General features: G+C 42.2%; 1 protein-coding gene across 6 annotated transcripts in view; it reads left to right on the top strand.

Moving 5' to 3' along the window:
* The first annotated feature begins 1,672 nt into the window (after window positions 1-1,672).
* LOC138744552 (zinc finger protein ZFP2-like) overlaps window positions 1,673-27,866 on the top strand; it is a 61,348-nt gene continuing 35,154 nt past the window's right edge. For 3 of the 6 annotated variants that reach the window (XM_069900910.1, XM_069900914.1, XM_069900909.1), the window contains exons 1-2: window positions 1,673-1,906; window positions 26,360-26,472. The gene's annotated coding sequence lies outside the window, so the exon portion shown is untranslated. The remainder of the gene's footprint in view (window positions 1,907-26,359; window positions 26,473-27,866) is intronic. The other 3 variants (XM_069900913.1, XM_069900911.1, XM_069900912.1) reach the window with 2 other exon arrangements.

Here is a 27,866-nt window from a genome sequence, read left to right as displayed (position 1 = left end):
CTAACAGAAGTGATGGAGATGAGCCAATGAGAACAAAATATTTCAGTAACAATTGGGTCGATAGCAGTGGTTCTCAACTTTTTTCCCCACTCAAATACCACCTTAATACCACCCTGGTAATCACAGAGCATAGGGAATGCTTAAAGTGGTATGTCATTTTTTTTTTAGAAAAAGGTTGCCCATCCTTGCTTCAGAGAGATATAGGCTAAAAGCTGGCAAATAGGACTAGATTAGGTGGGTTCCATGGTCAACTTGGGCTGAACAGGCAGTTTCCCTACTGTATAACAGCAACAACATGCACAATTGAAATTGTATTTCCCTATTTATAAACTTTAAGCCCTTTACAACAATGAAAGATAACATACCATTTGCTTTCCTAACATTTTACTCAATGCACCAGAGCAAGAGCCCTCAGATTTTCTTTCTTTCCCACTGATGCTGCTTGATTTGCTGAGTTCCTCCAGAAGATTATGCTAAACCAGATTCCAGCATCTGCACTCACCCGTGACACTCAGCGCTCCACTCATTTACAGCATCTCACCATTCAGATAAAACTTTGTCCTTCAATTCTTCCTTCCCAAACTCACACAAACCTTTCATTACAGTTTGATATTATTTCAGTTCACTTGAGTATTGATTTTTTTTACATCCTTTTTAATTTCTTACTGCTGGTTCCTAAAATTAAATCCCAGTCTATTACTGGTTTCTGGTGGTGCACATCACTGACAACAAGCGAACCGGCTCCGTGTCTTATGGTCATGGCAGCAGTGCAGCTGTGTCAAGATGGTGCCACTGGGGTTGCCGTTTTCGCCAGCCGCGTCAGGTCTGTATGTGCACGGGGCAATGCCATGACATCGTTTCCAAGGGCGGTACTTACCCGTAGCCTTATATGGCATAGCACGGGAAGTTTCAATAAACAATGGAGTACAAACGAGGCCCACCGAATACTGGTCTCGTTCTTCCTGACTCCTTTCAGCTGCCACCACAGGTCTAACATTTTTGTCATGGCATGCTCCAGTTTTAAAGTGTCCATTTTCTTTGACCTCATTAATAACTAAGTCTGAGACCCTCTTCCTGATTAGGTTAGATTTCAGCTTCATTCATCCTTTTTTTTTTTAAACACCATCATTCTTCAGCTCAGCAGCATCAATCTTCTTTTGCAAAGACAGTAAAAAAAATTCATGATTTGATAATTACCTTTTTCAGTACCTAGCCCATCTTCCCTTCACTTTAAGTACGAAAACATCTTTGATTTTACCTCCCATGATTTTTATATTTTCTTTTAATTTTATTCTGCAACTTTTATACTTTTCCAGGCCTTCTCTTCTGACGTCCTCTCGTCTGCCTCAGTTCTGTGTGCACACGGCTGTGGGGGGTGGGGGGCCTCTGGTAGATTTCTTTGTGGAAGCACGTTTATTATGATCTCTTGAATTTCCTTAAATATTTCCTATTGTCCCAACTGTTGCTGCTTGGATACAGCAGCATGTATTTGGTACCTTAGCGAGTAACACTGTCCTACTTGGACTAAGAACGGACCTCATGAACACATCATTCGCATCCCATCCAAATGACAAGCGCAAGTGTCCCCGCTGCTCGAAACCGGCACCTAATTGGTGCAACAAGAAGGGTCCACTAGGTCAGCTGATGACATGCGTGCTCCCTATTGGCTGACGTCTCGGTGACGGTCGGGGGAGGCAGGCGGCGCGCGGGCCCGAGACTGTTGAAGCTTTGCTGGCGGAGTGGGTAGGCGCCGTTTCCGGTCAGTGGTTCACTCCGGCAAGCGCTACGGTGCTGGAGCGATTGCACGGGCGGAGCGTTTGTGCGCAGCCGCGACCCATTTGTCGGAAGTCAGCACGGGATATCGGCGGACAAAGAGTGGCGCCGCGTAGAACTGACCACCCAGGAGGTAAAAGAGTTTCTGGGTAGGCCCGCATTCTGCAGGCGTCATCCGTATAGATTGCGAGGTTTCGTCATCTATCTCGGGCGACAAGTGACAAGTAACAGTGAGATCGACGCAGTAATGGTATCTGGTGACTGAGGAGATGCGGTCCGACTTGGTCGCCATGTTTAAGCTGAAGGGCGGTGCGCAACACTAGGCATGCGCATCGCCATCTTGCGCCAGTGTCAATGAGAGGAGTGACGTTTGATGACGTCATGACGCTTCCCTCACTGTTGGGAGACAGAAGCATTCCACTTGCTCTCACGTTTATTCGAATTTTAGGGGTGATTGTGGTGATGAAAGCAGTGTCGACTCATCTTCTGTAGAGTTTCCCATAACATGCAATTCAATTGAATTGTTTATTGTCACGGGTACCAAGATGGAGGGAACTTTATTATGCTGAATCAATGGGAACATCCGGATAACTGACATTTATCCAGAGCTTTTTTTTAATGCCTGCGGTATATACTGCAGAAATTTCAGTATAACCCTGCAGCAGACACGGCCATGATTCTTATAAGTAAAAGTAAACCAATACTGGCTATCCTTGTGCAAAGGTACAGAGAAGAAAGCTGAGCACAAATCAATTTCATAAAAGTATTAGCTTCCTTAGGTATAGCATAAAGTTGGTGTTGGGTACCAGTTGGAGATGAACAATGGAGAATACTATTTTACTAACAGTTCTCAGATATCATATAAAATGCCACTCAATTATTGGCCCCTTTTGGGATTGGCAAAAAAGTTGAGATATTTCACGGACTTTGGGGGCCCCCTTGCTGCAAAACAGTCAATAACTGAAATGATGTCTTCTTCATCCTCAATCATTATGCTGTACTGTTTAATTCACAACAACATCACATTCATTTTTTTTTAAAGTAACTTTAAGCTCCGGAATTGTGATTTTTATGTTGCACCCATAAGCTTTCTGGCACTCGCGCTAGAATCTGAGGGAGAAATAGACGGTCCTCTACTGGTGGCTGTGGCCTAAAAGTTAACACACCAAAGTACAAAGTATCAGAAAGTCTTAGAATTCACACAATGGGGGAGGAATCCAGACCAACAAAAGTGTTAATTGGATATGATAAGGGATGAGGTAGAATTTATCATATCTGTACGAAAGGAGACAGGGAAAGGAGAAACGATGGGGGAAGAAGGGGGAGCATTTTAATGATAGCCAGAGAAGTTGACATTAATGCCATCCTGTTGGAAGGTGCCCAGTTGGAAGATGAGGTGGTCTTCCTCTAGTTTACAGGTGGTCTCAGTCTGGCAGTACATGAGACCATGGATGGACATGTCAGCAAGGAAATAGGATGGAGAATTGAAATGGATGGCCACTGGGTGATCAATGCTACTGCGGTGGACAGAGCCAAGATGCTGAACAAAGTGATCTCCCAGTCTGCGTCCAGCCTCCGATGTAGAGGAGACCACAGAGGGAGCACAGGATGCAGTAGATGACCCCTGTGGATTCACAAGTGAAATGTTGCTTCATTTGGAAAGACTATTTGAGGGTCCAAATGGTGCTGAGGGAGGAGGTGTGTGATCAAGTGGAGCATCTCCTGCAATTATAGGGGGAGGGAGAAGTGGACAAGGGAGACACTTTTCTTATTCTAATATACCCTAATTTCAAAGTATCTTCTAAAGTTTAAGCTCCGATATCCTAAATTTACATTTCTTTAATCCAACAAATCAAACTCTGTGGCTGTTACTTTTAATTCAGTAATTTTAATTCAGTAATTTTAATTCATTGATAGAACGGATAAACATTTGTATAGCTTTGTAACAAGACTTTCATAATAATGAATTACAAAGCATTTACTGTATGATAGAAATACAAAATATATAGCGATAGAAAAAGCTTTTTAAAAATATACACAAAGGTATTTTAAAAAATTACACAAACTTTAAAGAGACATAAATTCAAAGAAAAATTTCTCATGCTCACGCTTCCTTCACATCTTGTGGAATAATGATTAAGTGGTTAGTGGCTGGGCGGATATTATGACATATTACACCATAGTCATCTTTCTAAAGCATGCTTATCATTGCAATACAAAGAGCTTTCCTGATAATCTGATCTTCCTTCTCCTTTGTTTCACTGTTCTTTCCTGTGCTTGTATCTGGCACAGCAGTAACAAAGTACTTCCCTTTGGTTTCTGTTGAGACAATGATTTAGACTTCTTTACATCTTTAGGAATTATTGAAGTATCCTTAATATTTTCAAATACTCTTCTTCTTTGGCTTGGCTTCGCGGATGAAGATTTATGGAGGGGGTAAATGTCCACGTCAGCTGCAGGCTCGTTTGTGGCTGACAAGTCCGATGCGGGACAGGCAGACACGGTTGCAGCGGTTGCAGGGGAAAATTGGTTGGTTGGGGTTGGGTGTTGGGTTTTTCCTCCTTTGCCTTTTGTCAGTGAGGTGTGCTCTGCGGTATTCTTCAAAGGAGGTTGCTGCCCGCCGAACTGTGAGGCGCCAAGATGCACGGTTTGAGGCGATATCAGCCCACTGGCGGTGGTCAATGTGGCAGGCACCAAGAGATTTCTTTAGGCAGTCCTTGTACCTTTTCTTTGGTGCACCTCTGTCACGGTGGCCAGTGGAGAGCTCGCCATATAACATGATCTTGGGAAGCCAATGGTCCCCCATTCTGGAGATGTGACCCACCCAGCGCAGCTGGATCTTCAGCAGCGTGGTACAGTGTTAACATGCACATGCCATTCAAAACATTGTACAACATCCTTAAAAATGGTGTCCCTTCTGGGAAGCATCTTAAGCTCTGCAACTTTAATTCTCCATGAATCCTTCAGCTTATAAGGCAATTTGTTTATAATAAGCGACAAATTAGCAAGCAAATTTAGTTCTTGCAAATATACACTACCTCCCAATGTGTTAAAACGTCCTCCAAGAAAGAGTGCATATGGTTGTAAAGTCTTTTGTGTCCTCTCATTTTTATTGCTGACCAAGAAAGAATCTTGACTATGTGGGCCCTTGCAATTTTATGTTCATCGCCATAATGATGATGCAATAATTCTTTTGCCCATCTAAAACCTTCTTCTGGATTCATATATTGGCAACTTTTGACTAACTCCTTCGGCTATCCTCCAGTTTGCTGTTCAAAGTAATAAAGACAATTTTTAGCGTTTTTAGTATTATTTTCAAATGTAATGTTCAAAAAACTTCATGAACATCAGATATTGTAATGGATTTCCATTTAAAAATGAATTTCCTTCCTTGGGTAAACTGTATAAACTTTGTTGCTGCACTAACATAGCAGTGATTTGCTGTAAGGTATATTATATTGTCTTGTCCACATGGCTTGTGACTGGTTGTCTTGAGGTGAATGGAAAAAATGGATCTTGAACTGGTGCCATAGGTGTAGGACCTTGACTTGTAAGTAATGTCAATGCTGGTGCCATAGGTGGAGGACCTTGACTTGTAACTGGATCTCCAGCAACATGAAGAGACATCAATGCTTGAGTATGATCAACTTGCATGGTTGAATTTTTGTTGAAATACCTCCTTTTAGGAAGATCCTTGCATTGTGCTCTCTGGAGAGATTGAATGTCACTAGCTCTTTCCATAGGATTGGTCATAGTCATTTGAGCACTAGCAGTGACACCTGTGGTTCCTTGCTTGAGAATATTTGTTTCTTGTGGCTGTTTTATCCATGGCTCTGCTTTTTGGGAATGCCACTTTAAGTGACAAATCTTGCAGAGGCCTGAGCAAATGCTTTCAGTTTGGCCATATTCAGAGCACATTGTTTCTCAAACTCTAGACTTTTTGCTATTCAATAATCTATTCTTCACTAGCCACTTAAGTTGCTCTTCTTGGTCCAATTGCTGATTCCTGATTTCAGCTTCCTGACTCAGTTGCTGATGGTTAATTTGAACTTTCCTATCCTTTAAAGCATATTTTTTCTCCAACCGCTGTTGTTGTGCACAGACAGTAGCCAAGTCTGCTTGCGCCTTTGCATACATTGCTGATATGCTTGAAACACACGAAGCTGTACTTGCTTTAGATGCCTTTGAAGGCCTTGAAGATCTTCCTGCACTCATAACCTTGAAAATACTATCATCAGGATTCACATCTGAACTGTGAGATACCGCTGATTGTCTCTATCTTCTGCATTTTGCTTGGTACAGCACCAATGGGACTTTGCAACATACATTAATCTGTTCCAGTTCCACTAACTTTTAAGTCAGTAAGTGAGGCCTAAAATGCTTTGACGGTCTTCTTCTTGCTTGCTAGTTTTTTTTTTGTAATTCTTTATTTATTGCACTATGAACCATCTTTGGCTTGGGTTCGCGGACGAAGATTTATGGAGGGGTATGTCCACGTCTGCTGCAGGCTCGTTGGTGACTGACAAGTCCGATGCGGGACAGGCAGGCACGGTTGCAGCGGTTGTAGGGGAAAATTGGTTGGTTGGGGGTTTTCCTCCGTTGTCTTTTGTCAGTGAGGTGGGCTCTGCGGTCTTCTTCAAAGGAGGTTGCTGCCCGCCGAACTGTGAGGCGCCAAGATGCACGGTTGGAGGCGCTATCAGCCCACTGGCGGTGGTCAATGTGGCAGGCACCAAGAGATTTCTTTAAGCATTCCTTGTACCTCTTCTTTGGTGCACCTCTGTTTTGGTGGCCAGGTGGAGAGCTATGAACCATATCAACCAAAATATTTACAGGTGTATCTCTTTAAATATGCACAGACATTTTCTCTCTTTTTTTTCACCATCCCTCCCTCTCCCCTTCCCGCCTCCTCCAAAACCAATAAATATTGAACATATAAAATACAATAAAACAACATCTTTATACAAAATAAAAACAAACAAGAAAGACGTGTCATGTCTTTTACTCATTAAATCTGATCATGTTTGTCCTCTTATCATTTTAGGTGGTGGAGGTCCAAAGCCGTCTCTTTCTATTATGTTCCATGTATGGTTCCCAGATTTTTCAAACAATGTAACTTTGTCTTCCAAATTGTATGTAATTTTTTTCCAATGGAACACACCTGTTCATCTCCATGTACCATTGCCGTATTTTCAGGCTCTCTTCGATTTTCCAAGTTGACACTATACATTTTTTAATTACTGCTAAGGCCATCACAATGAATCTTACTTTTAATTTGGTTATGTATTCTATTAATGTTTATAGTCATATAATTCAACTTGGCCATCGTATATCTTGTTTTCACATCTTTACCGCCTCCTCATCACCTCCATCCCCCTTTTTTTCCATTATTGTTCTTTAAGTTTTCCTTTTTATTCTCAATATATGACAATACACTTAAAACATGAAGTACCCCAACAATCCCTACAACCAATAACCCTTTAACCCCAAATGAACCCCCCCATCTTTGGGTTGCCCCTTGTCCCTTGTCGGCAACCACAACTCCCCTTTCTATAACCCGATCTTATTCGCAAGGGTCAGTCGATTTCGCAGTGACTGTTATCCCCCCCCCACTCCAAGACCCCCCCAGAGAACACTGTTTTCCTCTACATATAACAAAGCTCTTTTTTTCCTTACTTCCTTCCTTTCCCTTTTCTTTTCCATCTTTAATTCTTTATATATACATATCTTTACTTTATATTATTACATATTTTTGTATATTTTCTTGCCGGTCTTCCTTCTTAACAATCCTCCTCATCTCTTCTCCTGTCCTGTAAACATTCAGCAATTTCTTTGGCTTTCTTTGGATCCGAGAACAGCCTATTCTATTCCCCAGGGATAAATACTTTGAGGACTGCTGGATGTCTTAATATAAAGTTATAACCTTTCTTCCATAAGATTGTTTTCACCATATTAAATTCCTTCCTCTTCTTTAAAAGTTCAAAACTTATGTCTGGATAAAAAAAATATATTTTGACTCATATTCCAACAGCTTATTGTCTTCTCTAACTTTATTCCTTGTCTGCTCCAATATGTTCTCTCTTGTCGTATTTCTTAGAAGTTTTACTAATATCGATCTCGGTTTTTGATCTGTTGGTGGTTTCGGTACTAGTGCTCTATGCGTCATTTCTATTTCTTCATGTAAATCTGTCGTTCCCAGTATCTTCGGGATCCATCCTTTTATAAATTCCTTCATACCTGACCCTCTTTCAGGCCCACTATTTTTATGTTCTTTCGCCCACTGTAGTTTTTCAATTCGTCAATTTTCTGTGACAATAAACCTTGTATCTCCTTAAATTTTTTGTCGCTCTCTTCCAACTTCCCTCTTAAATCATTTATTTCTATTTCTATAGCACCTTCTCATTCCTCCACATTTTCTACTCTTTTCCCTATTTCTGTCATGACCAACTCTAATCTTTCCATTTTGTCTTCAGCTCTTATCATTTTTCTTTTAATTGAACTAAATTCTAAGGATAGCCATTCTTTTAATGACCTCATTTGTTCTTCAAAAAAGGCTTTATCTATATTTTGTCCTGTTTTACCTTGTTTCCTGTGATCTTGATCTTCTTCCTCCTCTTCTTCTGTATCAACGTCTCTTCTTCTCCTCTGTATCTGTGAATCTTCTCTCTTTCTGATGAGCTGCTTCTGTGTCCTTGCTTGGCTTCCCACTGCAGGCCGACCGGCTATTGGGCCTCCTGCCGCAGGTCATCCCGTTGTCGGTTACCCCGTCGCCGTTCACCCTCTTCCAGTCCCTCGTTTCTTTTCTCACCGCTCTTCTGTTCTTTCTTGTGTGCTTCCCCCAGCCGAACGCCCCGGTGCTGGGCATCTCTCAGCTGGTCGCTCCACAGCTGACTGCTTCTCAGCTGAGCCCCCCCCCCTCCTGCCGGCGTTCACCTTTTCTTTTGCTTGCACACTGAGCATGCGTGACTCCTCACGCATGCTAAGAGAGCATGCTCAGAGAGCCATTTTTGAAGTCCACCAGTCGGAAGGTCAGGTCGCTCCTCTCCACGGTGGCTCCCTGCTCAGATGTGCAGGTAAGGCCTTTTTTCTCTGGTGATTTTCCTTCTTCCCTTTTCTCTGTCATTCTTACTTTCTCTTTTTCGGGTGCCATCTCCTGGCTCTTCTTTGTAACTTTATCTTTCTTTTCCTGTATTTTATGTTTATTGAGCTCTGTTTTTTTTTTCTTTTCTCTGGAGAGGCCTGGTTCTACTCGACCAGCCACTACTCCATCACATGACTCTTCTTCTTGCTTGCTAGTTGAAGCTGTTTCTTCTTGAGCTACTGGCTCCAAACTCCTGCCAAGCGTCGTCGGTCTACCTTGCTGGCTCAACTCACTATCAAAGTTCTTTGAATAGAGCTGTTTGCTCGAGGTCTTTAGCCCTACGAGATTTATCCATCTTGGGTTCTTCACACTACAACTTGGCTTCAGCCCTGGCTTCCCCTGGGAACTGTAAACTAATTTTGTACCTTTCTTGGTCCATTTAAGAGAGTTACTGCTGGTTGAATTTTCTCTGTGGATATGCACACAAGCTTTCTTACCTGGATTGTTATGAGTCCAGAGGATACTAAAACCGCTACATGAGCAGGAATAGATATGCACCACGACAAAGGGTTACTTAAACAAAAGTTGCTTTTAATTATCTTTGAACATGAAAACAGAATTAAAACTTTAACTTATCTCTATTGACTTGCTTAACCTACTTAACCCTCCCACCCCAATTCTAAGCGCACGTGTGTGTAATGTGTATACAAGTGTAGAAAAGTTATTTGGTTCACAGTCCAATCTCACTGGTTGCAGGCAATTCTTGTGCTGTGCACAGAAGTTTGCTTTAAAGTTCACTAGGCTTTGGTGCTTAACAGGTAAATGGTTACTGTCAGAAATAAAACTTCTCACACATGAGTCTCTTTAAAACTGATGACACGACAAGCTTTATTTACAAGTCTGCAGAGTTGGACTCAACTGGTTTCTCACCAGTTAAGCCCCGATACATACAGTGCATTGATTTTTATACCCTTATTGTTTGCCCTTCCCCTTCTTATTAATACTGTTTTAATTGGTTAGTATTACAAAAGCATTCTAAGTATAACTGCATTTTTAATTATCACGTTCGTTACGTACGCTGTGAACTCTACATACACTAAATTCTGTTTCTCACCCTTCTTATCAATCTTTTGTCTCCTGCATGTCTCTCACTATGACCATGAAAAGATAGGTTTAAAAAAAACATATTCAGCTGAACCTTTTGTCCTTGGCTGCTAGTAAGCTCCCTGTCCGTTCTGGCTTCCCTTTTTATGATTAATCATCACATTTTAACTTAAGTCACTTTAACCTAAATTCTCTATATAACAATCCACCCCTTTCTCTCTTTAAAATGTGTGTAATATATATATATAGATATGAATGGGAATTTTAACCTGGGGAAGAGAAACGTTTCATGATACATTAATTTCGTGCTGAAGTAAAATTCTAACAGGGTCTCCCAGTCCCCCTGGTTGCATAGCCTGTTGGACCATGGAAATCACCAGGCTGCGTAGACAGGGAATAATACAGGGCAAAATAAGTAGGAGGAATAAAATACCTCCGATGACCCACAAGAAGGTACGCCACCAGGTTCCCCCAAACCATTTGTCCATCCAATTTAATTGTGCAAAAGGATGCCAGGTTTGAACCGGTACATGGGACAAAGTACGAATATTATCAGCGATTTTTCGAATGGCTTGGCCATTATCATCAATCTGTAAGCAGCAGTTAGTCAAATTAAGCTTTCCACATACATCTTCCGTGGCTAGGAGATAGTCTAGGGCCAGACGGTTCTGATATATAGCAGAGCGCATTTGACCTTGCTGGGATGCAAGTAATTGCAGGGCTAGAGCTGTTTGATTTGTAACAATTTCAAGGACTGCTTGTAAGCGAATAATGCGATTTAACATATAAATAGGAGTACGATAACCCCAGGATCCATCCTGAGCCCATGTAGCGGGACCATAATATTGAATTATGCGTTCTGGAGGCCAATCATCTCCCCATTGTCCCAAGTGTACCGTGCTAGAGCGGGGTTGACGGTGTAATGTATCAAAAACCTTCACGCCTAATTTATGACCGTGATTGTGGGATAGGAGGAAAAATTCTGGGCGGATTATTCCTAGGAAACAAGTTCCACTCCACTGTGAGGGAAGACGAGTATAAGCTTTATTACCACATACCCAGAATAATCCATTTGGGGAGACTCCATACCCCTTTCCCAAACTCTTTTAAGAACGGGGTTTGATTGGTATGGTCCTGTGATGGTGGAACTGGTACAAATCCAAAACTGAATACTGCTATTAGACAGGGGTAGGCAATTAGTTTTAAAAACAGTGGATAAGAACCAAGTCAGAGGTTTAGGAAACCAAGTGAAAATACCAGGCGAAATGCGAATCCATACAACCTTGCAGGGACTTTTTCCTACTGGGTATTTGCCGGTTCGTGAGAGACAATAAAAACCAGAGGGGACGTTAGAGAGAGACCAAGTTTCTCTTGATCTCGTTCGGTTAGTTGTCCAAATTCGGGAAATCATGGTCAATGAATTGAGGGTTCCCCCCACCAAGGCCATTGCTCTGACATCCGTGGACCCCCGCAGACCCAACAATTGGTTACATTAAAAGTTCCTGCAATTTTAGTTGCAAGATCTACAAAAAGGTTATCTCCCCCAACTGCATTACCGAAACTTTCATGGTTATTTGGATGGACTCGAACTAAGTCCGGCTGTCTTAAAGGGGCAGGCACTTTCGAGTGTGGAGTGGAACTTTTCATTGGAACAGTACGCTGGTGTATGCAAAACCAGAGTCCATCAGGGCATGGTGGGCCTGAGTCACCCTTCCAACTGTTAAGAGGGAAAGGAGTGGTATTAGGAATCTGTATATAATGACCCATATTATTTCCTTCTTTTTCCACACAAGGGGTATATGGATGTTGGGTGGTATTTTCTGCCCAGCATTTCTCAGGAACTGAGGTATGGGAAATGAAATTACCTTCCTTTCTTCCCCAAATGTGGTCCTGAAACAGGACCACTGTGTCTCTGCATTTCTTACATTTCACACCTGATAAAGACATAGGCAAACTAAGAAAAATCAAAGAACATAACAATAACATTGTGAATCAAGTCTTTCTGCGAAATCGTAAGGTAAGAGGTTTTTCTCCAGGAACACAAGTCCAATCTGAGTTCGTATCAGGGTCCTGAGGCGCCTCTACAGGTCCCTTAAATCTGGATGCGTGCGTCCACCCCTTCTCTCTTGTTCGTGCTGCAGCCTCTGTAGTTAAGAGAACTTGGTATGGACCTTCCCACTGGGGCTGGAGTTTTTCAGTTTTCCAGGTCTTGATGAGAATCCAGTCTCCTGGTTCCACTTTGTGTAAAGAAAAGTCTAAAGGCGGTGTTTGTGCCAATAGTCCTCTCTTTCGTAAATCTGCAAGAGAGCGTGACAGTGCCTGTAAATAGTTCCTAACAAATATATCCCCTTCCCTCAAGGTGGGACACCCCTCAACTGTACTCCAGAAGGGAAGCCCAAACATCATTTCATAAGGGGACAACCCTACATCTTTTCGTGGGGCTGTACGAATTCTCAATAAAGCCAGGGGCAGACACTTTATCCAAGGCATTTTAGTTTCCACCATTAATTTTGTCAATTGCATTTTTAGGGTTCCATTCATACGTTCAACCCTCCCTGAGCTTTGTGGATGCCAAGGGGTATGTAATTTCCAAGAAACCTGTAATGCATTACAAATCAATTGCTGGATTTTTGAAGAAAAATGTGGACCCCTGTCTGAGTCTATAGAATCCATTATACCATATCTGGGGATTATCTGCTCTAGGAGGAGGTGAGCTACTGTAGAGGCTGTAGTATTTACTGTTGGGAAGGCTTCCACCCATCTGGTAAAGTGATCTATTATCACCAACAGATATTTCCATCTTTGGACTTGAGGTAACTCTGTGAAGTCGATCTGGATACGTTGAAAAGGGCGTATGGCTAATGGTTGACCTCCCATGGTCCCTGTCCTCATTACCTTCTTATTAATTTTTGTGCATAGGTGACAATTCTGCACCTCCTGTTGGGCCAAGGTGTAGATTCCCTTACACACATATTCTCGAAGCACTGTGTCACATAAGGCTTGGGTGCCCCAGTGGCTCTGATGATGCAGGTGTTTTAAAATATTGCGAGTTATTTCTTTATTTAGAACCATTCTTCCATCTGGTGTCTTCCATGTTCCATCAGGCAGTTGGCTTGCGCTCAGCTGAGCCATGTCCTTTTCTTCCTTAGCAGTGAAAATGGGAGCCTTCTTTATGCCTTGCCTTATTGGGATTAAGGTCAGCAAACGGACTTCTTGTTGCATGGCTGCCCTTTTGGCTTCTTCATCAGCCAGTCTGTTTCCAATTGCTGTCGGGGTATCTCCCCTCTGATGGCTTGGTATGTAGACCACTGCTATTTCCTGGGGTAATGTCAAGGCTTCTAAAGTCAGAGTAATCATCTGTTCGTGTGCCAATTCCTTTCCTCTTGATGTAATTAGATCACGCTCCTTCCAGATCTTTCCAAAGGTATGCACTACCCCGTATGCGTATTTGGAATCAGTGTAAATCGTTCCAATTTTCTTTGCCAGTATTCTGAGGGCTCTTTGCAAGGCATATAGTTCACAGGATTGTGCTGACCAGCTTCCGGGTAGTCTCGTGGATTCTACTACTTTCCAAGTATTTCCTTCTATTATAGCATATCCACTTCTTCTCATTCCGTCAACACATCTGGCGGAGCCGTCAATGTAGAATTCATATCCTTCTCCCAGTGGAGTATCGCAAAGGTCTTCTCGGGTCTTGGTCTGAAGATCTGTCAACTCGACACAGTCGTGCTCCACCTCTCTCTCTGTTTCACTGCCGTATAAAAACTGAGCTGGGTTGCAGCTATTAATCTTTGCAAACTGTAGATCTTCTCTGACCATTAAAATGGTTTCATACTTTAATATGCGAGAATCAGTCAGCCATCGATGGGCAGTTTGTGTTAATAAAACACTCACAGAATGGGAGGTGTACACAGTCATCTTTCCTCCAAAAGTAAGTTTACGTGCTTCCTCTACCAACAGAGCAGCAGCCGCTACTCCCTGGATACACGTCGGCCATCCGCGAGACACTGGGTCCATCATTTTGGAAAGGAAAGCCACTGGGTGTCGCTGACCGCCTTTTTCTTGTGTTAAAACTCCCACAGCTCTTCCTTGGTTATGAGTGACAAATAGCTGGAAGGGCTGTTTTAAAGAGGGCAGAGTGAGTACTGGGGCTCGTGTCAGGCGATGCTTCAAGTCCTCAAACCATCCCTCCTCCTCCTGGGTCCATTGAAATGGATATTCATTTTCATTTGTCAGCTTTTCATACATAAACTTCACCAAAGCTGAGTAGTCCTCTATCCATAACCTACAGTAACCTAAGAGTCCCAGGAATTGTCTTATTTCCTTCTTATTACGGGGTAACGGCATTCTAGTGATTCCCGCAATCCGTTCAGGGGTAATCCGTTTCTGTCCTTTACTTATCTGGTGTCCCAGATATACCACAGTTCTCTCAACAAACTGTAACTTGTTCCTGGACACCCGTAGACCCTTTTTCCCCAGATAATTCAAGAGTCTAATTGTATCTCCCCTCATTTCTTGTTCCTTGGGTCCTGATAATAGTAAATCGTCCACATACTGCATTAGTTGGGAATCATCAGATTGTGGATAGTCCACCAGGATTTGTTCTAGCATTTGTCCAAACAGGTTCGGAGATTCAGTGAACCCTTGGGGCAATACAGTCCACCGAAGCTGTCTCCGTCTACCTGTCCATGGATTTTCCCATTCAAACGCAAACATATCTCTACTTTCCTCTTCTAATGGACACGTCCAGAAGGCATCCTTCAAGTCGATAACACTAAACCACTCATGGTCTGGGGGAATCCGACTCATAATAGTATAGGGATTAGGCACCACTGGGTGGTGGGCCTGAACAATAGCATTCAAACTTCTTAGATCCTGAACTAGGCGATAGGATCCATCTGACTTTTTCACTGGGAGTATAGGGGTGTTATAAGGTGACATGCATTCTTCTAATAGTCCATCTCGTATTAGAGTCTCAATTACCGGCTGTAGCCCTTTTCTCCCTTCCAAAGAAATAGGATACTGACGTTTCCTTACCGGCTGATGACCTGGTATAATGTGACATGTAAAGGTGGGATGTCCAGACCTCCTCGATTTCCCTCCTTATACCAGACTCTCTCGTCAATCTGCCGTTCATCCTCTTCCTTTAAAGCGCAGAGGTGGACTCGCACTTCTCCGTCCACAGGGAGAGCACCCAAACCTAGGAGAGCCTGTAAGTCCCTTCCTAGGAGGTTAAATCCAGCCGACGGTAACAACAAGAGGTCTTGTACCCTTTCTCTTTCTTCCAGTTTCACTGTTACTTGGGGAATTATTGATACCATTCTGGGAGCCCCTTCTATCCCAGAAATTGTCAAATTACTTTTTACAGGCTCAGTTCCGATTGGCACAGTTATTACACTACTTCGTTCCGCTCCTGTGTCCACCATAAACACCACCTCTTCTCCCTTGGGACCAATTTTTAGTTTTACCAGGGGTTCCCTCTTATACTTGGTCCCTAACATTTGGAACCCCTGACACCCCTAATCTTCTTCCATAAGTTCGAGGGCACGCAATTCCCTCTTGTATCGGGGGCATTCCCTCTTAAAGTGTCCTTCCTCATTGCAGTAATAGCACTTAACGAACCTCCGGGGTCTTCCCTCTCTTGGATATCTTGGATTGTTTAGAGGAAGGTTTTGTTTTCTTTCCCCTCTGGATTCAGCATTCATCTGTCGGATAGTCTGTACCATAACCTTTGTCGCCCTCTTTTGATCTTCTTCTTCTCTCTGCACATATACTTTTTGCGCCTTTTTTAACAGGTCACTTAGGGGTTTTTCGCTCCAGTCCTCCTCCTTTTCTAGTTTCTTTCTAATGTCCTGCCATGATTTGGAAACAAATTCAATTCGAATAAGCTGTTCACCCATTTGTGTACTAGGGTCCACGCCCGTATACTGTTGGACATTCTTTCTCACCCTCTCCAAAAAATCAGTAGGGGACTCGTCTTTCCCCTGGTGGTTCCCAAATGCCTTGGTGAAATTGTGACCCTTTGGCACAGCCTCCCGTATCCCTTTAATTGTCCACTCTCTATATTGTCTCATACTTGCCAATCCCTCGGGTGTTCGTTTGTCCCACCTGGGTTCATTTAAGGGATATTTTTGTTCATGGGGTCTGGGGTCCCCCGGTTGTTCATATTCCCACATGAGGAGGGCAGCCCGTCGAATCATCTGCCTCTCCTGGGGTGAGAATAATGTTCCCATTATTGCCTGCATCTCTTCCCACGTATATGTGTTTGGTCCCAGGAATTGGTCAAGCTGTTCAGCCAGTCCTATAGGATCTTCTAATAACTTTTTCATTTCTTTCTTAAATCCCCGCACCTCTGTACTAGTTAGGGGAACATTCACATATCCCGTTCCCCCTCCCGGTCCTCCCATAGGAACTTCCCTCAGGGGATTTAGGCTTATTGAAAATTTTGATGGTCCTGGACCAGTCTGGGATCTTGTCCAAGGTCGGTTTACCAGTGGAAGTTTAGGGTCCGACTCCCTTAATTCATCCTTTTTTTCCCGGCCCCTTTCGGGGCAATCAGATTCATCACCTTTCCCCTCCGGTAATGAGCTTTCCTCGGGCGCAGTAGGCACCGGGGGAATATAAGGAGGGGGAAGGTTGTCCAGAGGTTCCCATTTCTTTTCTCCTGCTACCCTCAATTTAAAACATTTTGTTAAGGATCCTGGCCAGGGAACCCAACAAAATGCATATGCTGACTCTTCTTGATTCACCTTTGGTCTCGAATTTACATATATGTTTAATGCTTGTCTAATCCAATCCTCATCAGATCCAAATTTCGGCCACCGAGGAACCTTTAATAGGTTGTTTCGACCAAAGGAGACAATATTGGACCATCTTTTTCTTGTTTTTGTCTCGATATCTTTTACTATCCCAATTTTCAAACATTCTCCCCAAAGGGCTGTCAAGGGGAACTCCCAGGAATTGTCCTGAATTTTCAGATGAGCCCTTAGATTTTGATCCTCCCATTTTCCCACTTAGATCTGTTTATCGTTGCTGAGGACCCTCTCGTTCTGGACCCTACTCCCTTCTTCTCAGACGCCTCGTCGGAGGTACTGTCCCTCCTTCGGTTACCGCTGAGGTTTCCCTGGGGTTGACCCCTCTCTTCTCGGCACTTCGTCGGAGGTGCTGTCCCTCCTTCGGTTACCGCCGAGGTTTCCCTGGGGTCTATCCTAGAGTCCCACGACAGGGTCCTCACGCCACGACAAAAGCTCTATACCTGATCTATTACGTTAGGTTTTTTATCCAAACAGGTGTATCCCGTTACACCTGTTACCCAATCCCCACACCACAATCGTAAGTCGTCACTTACTGGTGTCTTCCCGGGGATTGAACCGTCACCCTTCTCCTCTCCGTCTTGTCGTGTCACCTTGTCCGGATACCACTCGCTCAAGCCGCCCGAAGCGACGAGCAAGGGACTAGGAGCCGCTGAACTCAGCGGGGTGCACCCCCTCCGATGTCCCTCTTCTCGCCTCCCCTCACGGCCGGAGTGTAGATCCCGGACGAGCCCCCATTTGTCAGAAATAAAACTTCTCACACATGAGTCTCTTTAAAACTGATGACACGACAAGCTTTATTTACAAGTCTGCAGAGTTGGACTCAACTGGTTTCTCACCAGTTAAGCCCCGATACATACAGTGCATTGATTTTTATACCCTTATTGTTTGCCCTTCCCCTTCTTATTAATACTGTTTTAATTGGTTAGTATTACAAAAGCATTCTAAGTATAACTGCATTTTTAATTATCACGTTCGTTACGTACGCTGTGAACTCTACATACACTAAATTCTGTTTCTCACCCTTCTTATCAATCTTTTGTCTCCTGCATGTCTCTCACTATGACCATGAAAAGATAGGTTTAAAAAAAACATATTCAGCTGAACCTTTTGTCCTTGGCTGCTAGTAAGCTCCCTGTCCGTTCTGGCTTCCCTTTTTATGATTAATCATCACATTTTAACTTAAGTCATTTTAACCTAAATTCTCTATATAACAGTTACCACTCAGGAGGGTTCTTGCCCCCTTTCAGGGTTCTCTAGATGAACCTCTTTCTTGCAGGTCATCACAGAGTTCCTTTTTGTTTCTTCTATTCAAAGGGAAACACCAGACAGCCTTTACGAGGTCGTCTTCCAAAGCTGACAAAGCTACTGCTGTATGTTGCTACATTGTTGCCTTTTCAAACAGATCATCATGAGTCTGTGAGCACTCTTGCAAAAGCTCCTGCAAAAATTCTGTTTTTTAATATGTGTGTGACCTGCTCTAACAAACCTCCCAATTTATCTCCCAAACACCTCTATATACTCTGTCACACCTTCCCCCTTTAAAGGAATTTTAACTCTTGAGTTAAAATTCAGTTATAACTAAACTTGTCTTAAAAAGCACCAAACCGATAACAGTACACAATATATAACATTATAATAGAGTAAGCCAATTTTGAGAGTATTTTTATACATTATCAATTTTAACATCTTGACAAACAATCTGCAATCACATTACTTATACTTCTGATATGATTAATTTGCAGATTATATTCTTGTAATATTAAACTCCAGTTTAACAATCTTCTGTTTTTATTCTTCATTTTATTCAAAAACACCAGAGAATCAAAATTCTGCAGAGCAAGTATGATAGACAACAGTTCTTTTTCAATAGTGGAATAGTTCCTTTGATGAACATAGAATTTTTTTGAAAAGTAAGTAACTGGATGGTCAATTTCATTATATTTTTGCAATAAAACTGCAGCTGCTGCTCCCTTACTAGCATCCACGGCCAAAGAAAATGGTTTGTCAAAACCAAGAGATTTTAAACATAGAGCAATGGCATAGCATCTCCTTTAAATTTTCCAAAGCTGTCTGACAATCTTTAGTCCACACACATTTCTCCCCTTTCTTCAAAAGGTTGGTTAAAGGAAGAGCAACCTTAGCAAAATTTCCTGTAATATTCTGCCATTCCAAAAACCTTCTCACTGCTTTCTTGCCTTTGGGAATAGGAAACTCAGAAATTGCATTCACCTTAGTTTGAATAGGTGTAACTTTGCCTGGGCCAATTACATAATCCAAATATATTACCGTGGTATTTGCAAATTGACTTTTCGCTAAATTAACAGTTAAGTTTGCTTTGGATAATCTTGCATACAATTTGTCCAATTCCCATGTGTCACTTTTTGTGACCAAGTCATCAATATAAGCATCTGTATGTGTTAACCCTTGGATTACTGAATTAATCATCCTTTGGAATGTTGCACGGGCATTTTTCATGCCAAAAGGTAACACATTATACTCGTATAACCCGGATAGAGTTACAAAATCCGAAATGTTCTTTCTCACCACTAACCCTTCAACAAATCCAACTAAGTAAGAAATTTAGCTTTGCTAATTTTATCAATACAGTCATCTATTTTTGGAATAGGATAAGCATCTGTTTTAGTTACTGAATTAACCTTTCTGTAATCTGTACAGAACCTAACAGTTCCATCTGGTTTTAGTACCAGAATACAAGAACTCCAATCTGAGGTTGAAGGTCTAATAGTAACATTTCAGAACATATATTCCACCTCCTGATCCATGATTTTACTTTTCTGAATGTTTATTCTATATGGGTGCTGTTTTATGGGATTTGCTTCTCCCACATCTACATCATTGTAAATCACTGATGTCCTTTTTGGAACATCAGCAAACGAATTTGTGTATTTCAAAAGTAATTCTTTCAACTGCATCTGCTCTTGTAACTTAAGGTGGCCTAAGTTTTCTTCCAAATTTTCCAAAATTGCTGAGTTAGACAGGCGCACAGTCCTCTCCTTTGACCAGGCCGTCTTCCAAAGCTTGCCAGGTTGACCCTCTGGAACCAAAGTCTCTGTCACCTCTCTCTCACTCCCTCCCACTCTGAGAGCAAAGCTGTTCTTCCCTGCCTGGAAAGATCACATGCTCTTCCAGACAGCAAACTGTTTTTCAGACAAAGCTGCTGCAGTATGTTGCCTTTTCAAACAGTCCATCATGAGTCTGTGAGCATTCTTGTAAAAGCTCCTACAAAAATTCTGTTTTAAAGTGTTTGTGTGTGACCTGCTCTAACATACCTCCCAATTTATCTCCCAAACACCTCTATATACTCTGTCACAGGATGTTTACTGTAATGTCTTCTGGGCTTCTTCTCAATTCTGCTTCTAGAGTTCTGGCTTATCTTTTTCAAGACCTTGGCTCAATTTCAAAATGTGCAATTCACAGACAGTTTCGCATGGACTTCTGGAATATTCTTTTATTACAGCGTGGACATTTCTTGACTTTAAACCAATTTGCTAATTCTTTTAGACAAATTTTACGAGCCTTTCTTCCTACAAAGTTCACAATTAAATTTTTTTTTTAAATCAAAATATAGACAACACTTTCCTTATTCTAATATATCCTAATTTCAGAGTATCTTCTTCCAAAGCGTGAGCTGTGATATCCCAAATTTAGATCTCTAATCCAACAAATCAAACTCTGTGGCTGTTACTTTATGTAGTTTTAATTCGTTGATAGAACAGAGAAACTTTTTGTATAGCTTTGTAACAAGACTTTCATAATGATAAATAACAAAGCATTTATTGTATGATGGAGATACAAAATATATAGAGAAATATAAAAAGCTTTTAAAAAAAGATACACAAAGGTATTTAAAGAGATGCACAAACTTTAAAGAGATGCATAAATTCAAAGAATAATTTCTCATGCTCATGCTTCCTTTACATCTTGTAGAATAATGAACCCATTGTTAATGGCTGGGTGGATATTATGACATTTTACATCAGAGTCACTATGGTAACACTACAAACAATAATTCCCTTAAAGAGACAGGCACAAAATTAACTAAGAATAAATACAAGGTTTTAACCTTTACATGAGTCACGGAGAGAGCGGTTCCTGTGGAAGGGAGGGGAGGGGAATATGTCTAATGGTGGGATCACTTAGTAGGTGGCGGAAATGGTTGAGGATGGTGGAGTGGTAGGTGAGGACAAGAGGAATCCTGTCCTTGTTGTGCATGGGGTCGGAGGGGCCAGGGCAGATGTGCAGGTAATGGAAGATATGCAGGTAAGTGCTGAGTTGATGGTGGTAGAGGTAAGTTTGTAGGAGGAGATCTCTGATGATCTGGCATGGAAGTCCTCGTCCTAGATGGAGAAATTCAAAAGCCTCTCAAAAGCTGTCTTCCAGGTCTTAGATTTTAACAGATTTCTCCCCTTTTGTTAAAGAATTCTGTTCGCACTTCTTGTCCTGACACGACAGGATCATGGTACATATAGTCTGTCACTTATACCAAATGCTTTATCTTTGGGTTTTGCTGGTGGTTTTATGGCTGCTGTCAAATGGGGCACTGAGTCTCCCATTCGGAATCTCCCTTCATGTTCTTCCACTAAGCCTATCAAGACCCCCAATCCCTCAGGACCAAAGTATACATATGGTGTTACCTTCAACTCTTTTTGTCATTCAAATGAGGGTGAACATTTTAATCACAGCAGGGGTCAGCCTGCATAGTATATATAATAGGCCATGCAATGGATCTTCTTTGCTCAGTTGGTATCAATCAGATATTGTAGATTTCATATGTCTAATTCAGTTTCTGGACTTAACAAACATAAGCTATCAAACAGTGCAATATAGATTCTGTGTTTTTATTTTCTGGCCCATTCATTATCTTTAACATTTGTGGATCCCTGATTTGAGGGAGCTCTGTGCAGATACTTTATTCTGTACAGTATAGAATTGCCCCTAGCTTACAAAGGGTCTGTTGGGCTAACAGGAGAAGTGGAGGTATTTTAGATATGAAGATGTCTGTTAAACCTTTATCCTCAACCTGCACAAAGGCTGGTGTGGAGATGGGCTCTATCATACAAATACTGACTATTGATTTCAACAGTTATGTCACTAGTGGGGATGTCTGCAATTGGGGAGGGCGGAGGGAGTACAGTGGACATGGTAGCACTGGTATTGATCAGACAATCCTTAGAGTAGTTTTAGGTTTTTCTTTCATATTTTTAGACAGTTTGATGTCAGCCGCCTACATCACCTTCTCTCCGTGGCATCCTGAGTCTGACAGGTTAAGGTGACTAAAAGAGAAGGATGCCGTCCCGTAGTTGGAGCTGGGAATTCTTTAGGCATCAAAGGCTGTTCTAAAAATAGGTTTTGCTTTTGGGTTGGACAATTTGGTGAGTTGCAATGTCTGGCCCTGTTACCCACAGTTCTAACACCAATCTTTGGACCTACCCTGGGTTAGGAACAGTCTTCTGCTTGTTCCTCCTCCATGCTGGCTCTGCTCCTCTAAGAAAACCTGGTAAAATTGCCCTGCCACTTTTTATTTACTTTCCCCTTGGGTGGTGAACAATCCCTCCCCTTGTTCTTGAGATGGTGACCATCTCTTCCCAATTCTGATTTTGCCAATTTAAATTCACCAGTTTGTATGCTAGCGCTTGCTGGAGCAGCACACAGCTCAGAAAAGGGTTTGAATGGCCAGCAGCCCATTCTCAGCCAGTGTGATTTCAGCATGCTCTTACCACTTACTTCGATAACGAGCTATATAAGCTATGATGCATTCTCCTTTCTTTTGCAGGTAGCAGGTTACTTCCCCTATATTATTGTGTCTGCACACCACCACTCTCTCCCCCCCACCCCCCCCCCCCCCCATTATAGCTTCCTTTCTGCTGTTTCCCATTCCCTATAAAGCATGAAAATCTGTAGACAACGTGGTTGAAGTAAAAACAATGCTGGAGAAACTCAGCAGGTCAAAGAGTGTCCTTTATATAGCAAAGGTTAAAATACATAACTGACGTTTTGGGCTTGAGCCCTTTATCAAGGTATCAATTATGGATGGGGAGCAGTGAGAGGGAATCCTATGGAATTCCCTTTGAAGAGCAAAGGAGAACTTCTTCAGGATAGGCATCCCTTGAAGAGATTACTCTGCAGTAGTTAGAAGTAAAAGACGAAAGTGGATACTGGTTGAAGTAAAAACACAATGTTGGAGAAACTCAGTAAGTCAAACAACTTTATATAGCAAAGGTAAAAATACATAACAGATGTTTTGGGCTTGAGCCCTTTATCAAGGTATGAAAAAGAGCTCAAGCCCAAAACATTGATTATGTATTTTTACTGTTGCTATATAAAAGACACTGTTTGACCTGCTGAGTTATTCCAGCATTGTGTTTTTACTTATTCCCTGTTTCTACTTGGTCATCATTTTGGCTCCAATCTGTTTTCATAGAACATTACAGCACAGTACAGGCCCTTTGGCCCACGATGTTGTGCTGGCCTATATATACCTACACAAACAAAACCTAAACCATCTCTACCTCCATAATCCTTTTTGTTTGCAACTATGTGCCTGTCTCTTAAATCCCTTGATTGTCCTTGCCTCCACCATCACCCCAGGCAATGTAATACTGGCACTCACAACTCTGTGTACCAAAAAAAAACTTAACCCTGATGTCTCCCTTAAACTTTTATCCCTTCACTGTGTACAGATGTCCTTTGGTGTTTGCTACTCCTGCCCTGGGAACAAAGTGTTGTGTCTTAATCTTGTAGACACCTAAGTCACCTCTCATCCTTCGCTCCAAGGGGAAAACACGAGCTCCACTAACCTTGCCTCATGAGGCACATTTTCCAGTCCATGCAATATCCTGATAAATCTCTGCACCCTCGCCATTAGTTTCCACATCCTTCCTGTAATGAGGTGATTAGAATTGAACACAATATTCTAAGTGTAGTCTTGCAAGAGATTTATAGTGCTGCAACATTACCTCACAACCCCTGAATCAATCCTCCGACTAATGTAATAATAACGGCCATTTTAATTATCCAACCTATGCAGCAATCTTAAGAGATCTGTGTATTTGGATGTTAGATCCCTCTATTCTTCCATGCTGTTGAGTATCCTATCATTAACCATGTACTCTGCCTTCAAGTTTGAGCTTCCAAGATGCATCACCTCACACTTATCCAATTGAACTCCATCTTTTTAAAAATAAACCTATCCTCAACCTCACGCAAGTGGCCCCTAAATATCCTCCACATTAATTCTGCACTTTCTCTTGAAATGTACTCTCCCTAGTTCCTACATTATCCCATCATAATGAGATCTTCCCCAATTAAACACTTTACCACTTTGCCTGCCTTTATCCTTTCCATAGCTGTACTAAAGCTCAGGTCACTATCACCGAAATGGTCCCCCAGCGAGACTGGGTTCCCATGGGTTCCCAGTACTAGATTCAGTATGGCCTGTGCTTGAGTTGGCTGTTCCAAATTCTGTGTCAAGAATCCTTTTTGAACATGCCTAATAATTTCTGCCCGATCTATTCCTCTTGCACTCAGGAGGTACCAGTCAATATTTGGGAAGTTGAAGTCTCCCATAACAACAAGCTCTATTATTTTTGCACATTCCAAAATCTGCCCACTTGTCTGTTCCTCATTGTCCTAAAGGCTATTTGGTGTCCTATAGACTACTCCCAATGCAGTGATTGCTCCCAGTGCAGTGATTGCTCCCTTCCTATGTCTGGCTTTCACCCACACCGATACTATCCTTGATCAGTAATGCTGGTTCCATTCCCCCCCCCTTCTTTTACTTCCATCCTTTCCCCTTTTAAAACATCTAAAGCCTGGTACCTGCATAAGCCACTTCTGTCATTACGTCAGCCAAATCTCTATAATGCCCACATCATAATTCCATGTACCAATCCATGTTTTAAGTTCACCTCCTTTATTCCTAATACTCCTTGCATTGAAATAGAGACATTTGAAACCCTTTAAATGACTACATTTATGCTTCCTACCCTGCCTATCCTTACAACCTACATCCTACCCACTACACATTGCATCATCCTTTCCACTTTCTGCCCTATTCTCTGCACTCACATTCTGGTTCCCATCCCCATGCCAAACTAGTTTAAACTCTCCCCAACAGCTCTAGCAAACCTGTCCCCAGGATAGTTCAGGTGCAGCACGCCCTTTTTGTACTGGTCAGACCTTCCCCGGAAGAGTCCCTGCACAACTCTGCAGCCATGCATTCATCTTCCAAAACTTACTATTCCTGCCCTCACTCGCATGTGGCACAGGCAGCAATCCTGAGATTACCACCCTTGAGGTTCCGCTTTTCAGCTTCTTTCTTAACTCTATATTCCCTCCTCAGGACCTCATTACTACTCCTATCTATGTCATTTGGTACCAACATAGACCAGAATATTTGGTTGCTCACTCCCACTTCAGAATGCTGTAGACTCAATCTGAGATGTCCCTAACCCTAACACCTGCAAGGCCACATACCATCTTAGAGTTTCAACCTTGTCACAGAATCTATTTGCCTACCTATTGAATACCCAATCACTAGAGCTCTCGTCTTCTTCCCCTTTCCCTTGTTAGCTGAAGGGACAGACTTAGTGCCAGAGAGCTGACCGCTGTGACTTGTCCCTGGTAGATCATCCTCCCCAATCGGGTGGTACAGAAAATTACTCCTTCAGGGAGGCCCAGCAGGTTCCATGTGCGTATTGTCATAGGATTTGCATATCTTCAGGCAGGGGCGAATAAATAATACACATCTGCACAAGCCAATTGTGGAGCACATTGTGTCTCTTTAGTGCGTCTGATGCATTCACCACCATAGTTCTTGCCTCTGGATTTTATATGGCAACATCACCTATCATTCTTGGAGCCTGCAATACCTCGGTTTCTAGCTCCTCCTCTTCTACTCTCTTCCTGCTGTTTTCTGTGCCCATCTTTTCTGGTGTCTTTTTGTATCATCTCCAGGACTGCCAACGTTCTCTTCAGCTCCTACCTCATTTCCTCTTTCCTTCCCTTACAGACCCTTCTTCCCTTGCGTAGTATCAGAGGTCTGGACACTTGGCATAAGGGGGTGGGGGAAACTGTCCCAATGCAACTGTCAGCATCACTATATCTCCATTGGGTTATTGACCAGTAAAGGGAGTTGTGAATAAAATCCTGTGGCAAGCTTTGTTTCACCCCTAACTGTTTGTTGCTTAGACAAGCTTGCTCAGCTTTTTCTTTGGAGGTTAGTGTTCTTAGGCCACCACCATCCATTTTTTTTAAAAAAACATTCTAACATGTAACCAACATCGCAATTTTGCTCACTGTCCCCACTTGGGGTAATGTTCTCCCAGATTTGGCTTAGTTTTAAATTAAAACTTCCCCATATGGCCAAGTCCTCATGCAACCACTTATTACAAATACTGTGTTACGGCATAACAATCATCTCCAGTTTCTTTTATTACAATATCAGCTGGCGATCTCGGTGGTACGATCTCCTACCTTCTTGCATTTTAGTATGAGCTTTCGGCTATGCATGGAGCCAGAAGAGATATGGAAGATCCTAAATGGTTTTTTTGCATCTGCATTTACTCAGGAAAGTGATACAAAATGAGGCAAACAAGCAGTAAGGACATGGAACCTGTACAGATTAAAGAGGAGGATGTCTTGAAGCAAACAACGATGAAGAAATCCCCAGGGCGTGACAAGGTATTCCCTCGAACCTTGCTAGATTGGAAATATTCCTGGCAGATATATTTAAAATATCTTTAGCCACAGGTGAGGTGCCATAGGATTGGAGGGTAGCTCCAAAAAGAATCCTGGAAATTATACGCTGGTGAGCCTGACATCTGTAGTATGAAGGTTATTGGAAGGTGTTCAAAGAGAGCAGATATACAAATATTTGGATAGTCAGCATGGAGGGCTTTGTTCATGGTAGGTTGTGTTAACAAATCTGATGGAATTTTTCATCAGGATACTGGAAAGTTGATGAAGCAAAGGCTATGGATGTTCTCTATGTGGACTTTAGTAAGTCCTTTGACGTGGTCTTGCATGGGTGGTTGATTAGGATGCAACGGACTGCTGGAGACTAGCTCAAGTCTGGCTGAAGGGGTACCAGGTATTGGAACAGGGATGTGAGAGGGTGCTGAGGGTTTCCTGACTGTATGGGTTGACTTGCCTGGATATCTTGCAAAACATTTTTTCACCCTATCTCAGTATATGTCCATTCATTTCAAAGTATATATTTACAATCCTTCATTGAGATGCAAGCTGATCAGTGAACCAATTCCATTTAGTATCTGATTTTACCCAAATCTCTTACCAAAAGGTTATTGAACTTGGATTTAAAATTAACAAATGATCTAGCTTTGGAATTGTCCAATTTTCCACTACCCACTATGTAAGATTTTCTAACTTTCACTTCAAAGGGACTGACCCATATTTTTATGTAATGGCTTAAATTTGTTTATTGTTATGTACACATACATTAAAAAAAAAAATCTTTCCTATGTTTGCCCTGTAAACAGCAACATTGTCAAGACAAGAAGGAGAAGCAAGAGTCATTTTAGAGAAATCGAGCATCTGTTGATCCCACGCCGCATAACCTCTGTAGCCTGCCCTGCAGTGAGCCCAAGCCTGTGGTATCCAAATCACACTTCATTAAAATTTGATTTTTTTAAATTTAGACCGACAGCACTGTCAAAGGTCATTTCGGCCCACGAGTCCGTGCCACCCAATTTCCACCCCATTAACCTACAGCCTCAGTACATTTTGAATGGTGCAAGGAAACCGGAACCCCTGGAGAAAACCCACACAGACACGGAAAAATGAACAAACTCCTGACAGTCAGCACGGGATTTGAAGACGGTCCGGTCCTGATCGATGGCGCTGTAACGGAGTGACACTAACCTGTACGTCAACAGTGCCATCCATTTAACCTCTAATTATGAGAGTGGTCTCAAATAAGGCTAGCCTCCATGTTCCCGACCAGTTGGTCTGGAATTAGGTTCTCTTTCTATTCCATTGATCCCTCTTGCTCAGAATTTATTGATACGAACACTTGTCACAAAATCTGTTGTTTTGCAGCAGCATCACAGTGAACT

Source organism: Narcine bancroftii, chromosome 10 (assembly GCF_036971445.1).
Source record: "Narcine bancroftii isolate sNarBan1 chromosome 10, sNarBan1.hap1, whole genome shotgun sequence".
Taxonomy (NCBI): domain Eukaryota; kingdom Metazoa; phylum Chordata; class Chondrichthyes; order Torpediniformes; family Narcinidae; genus Narcine; species Narcine bancroftii.
The sequence above is the reverse complement of the archived record's forward strand: the minus strand, read 5'-3'. Positions and strand labels throughout refer to the sequence as shown.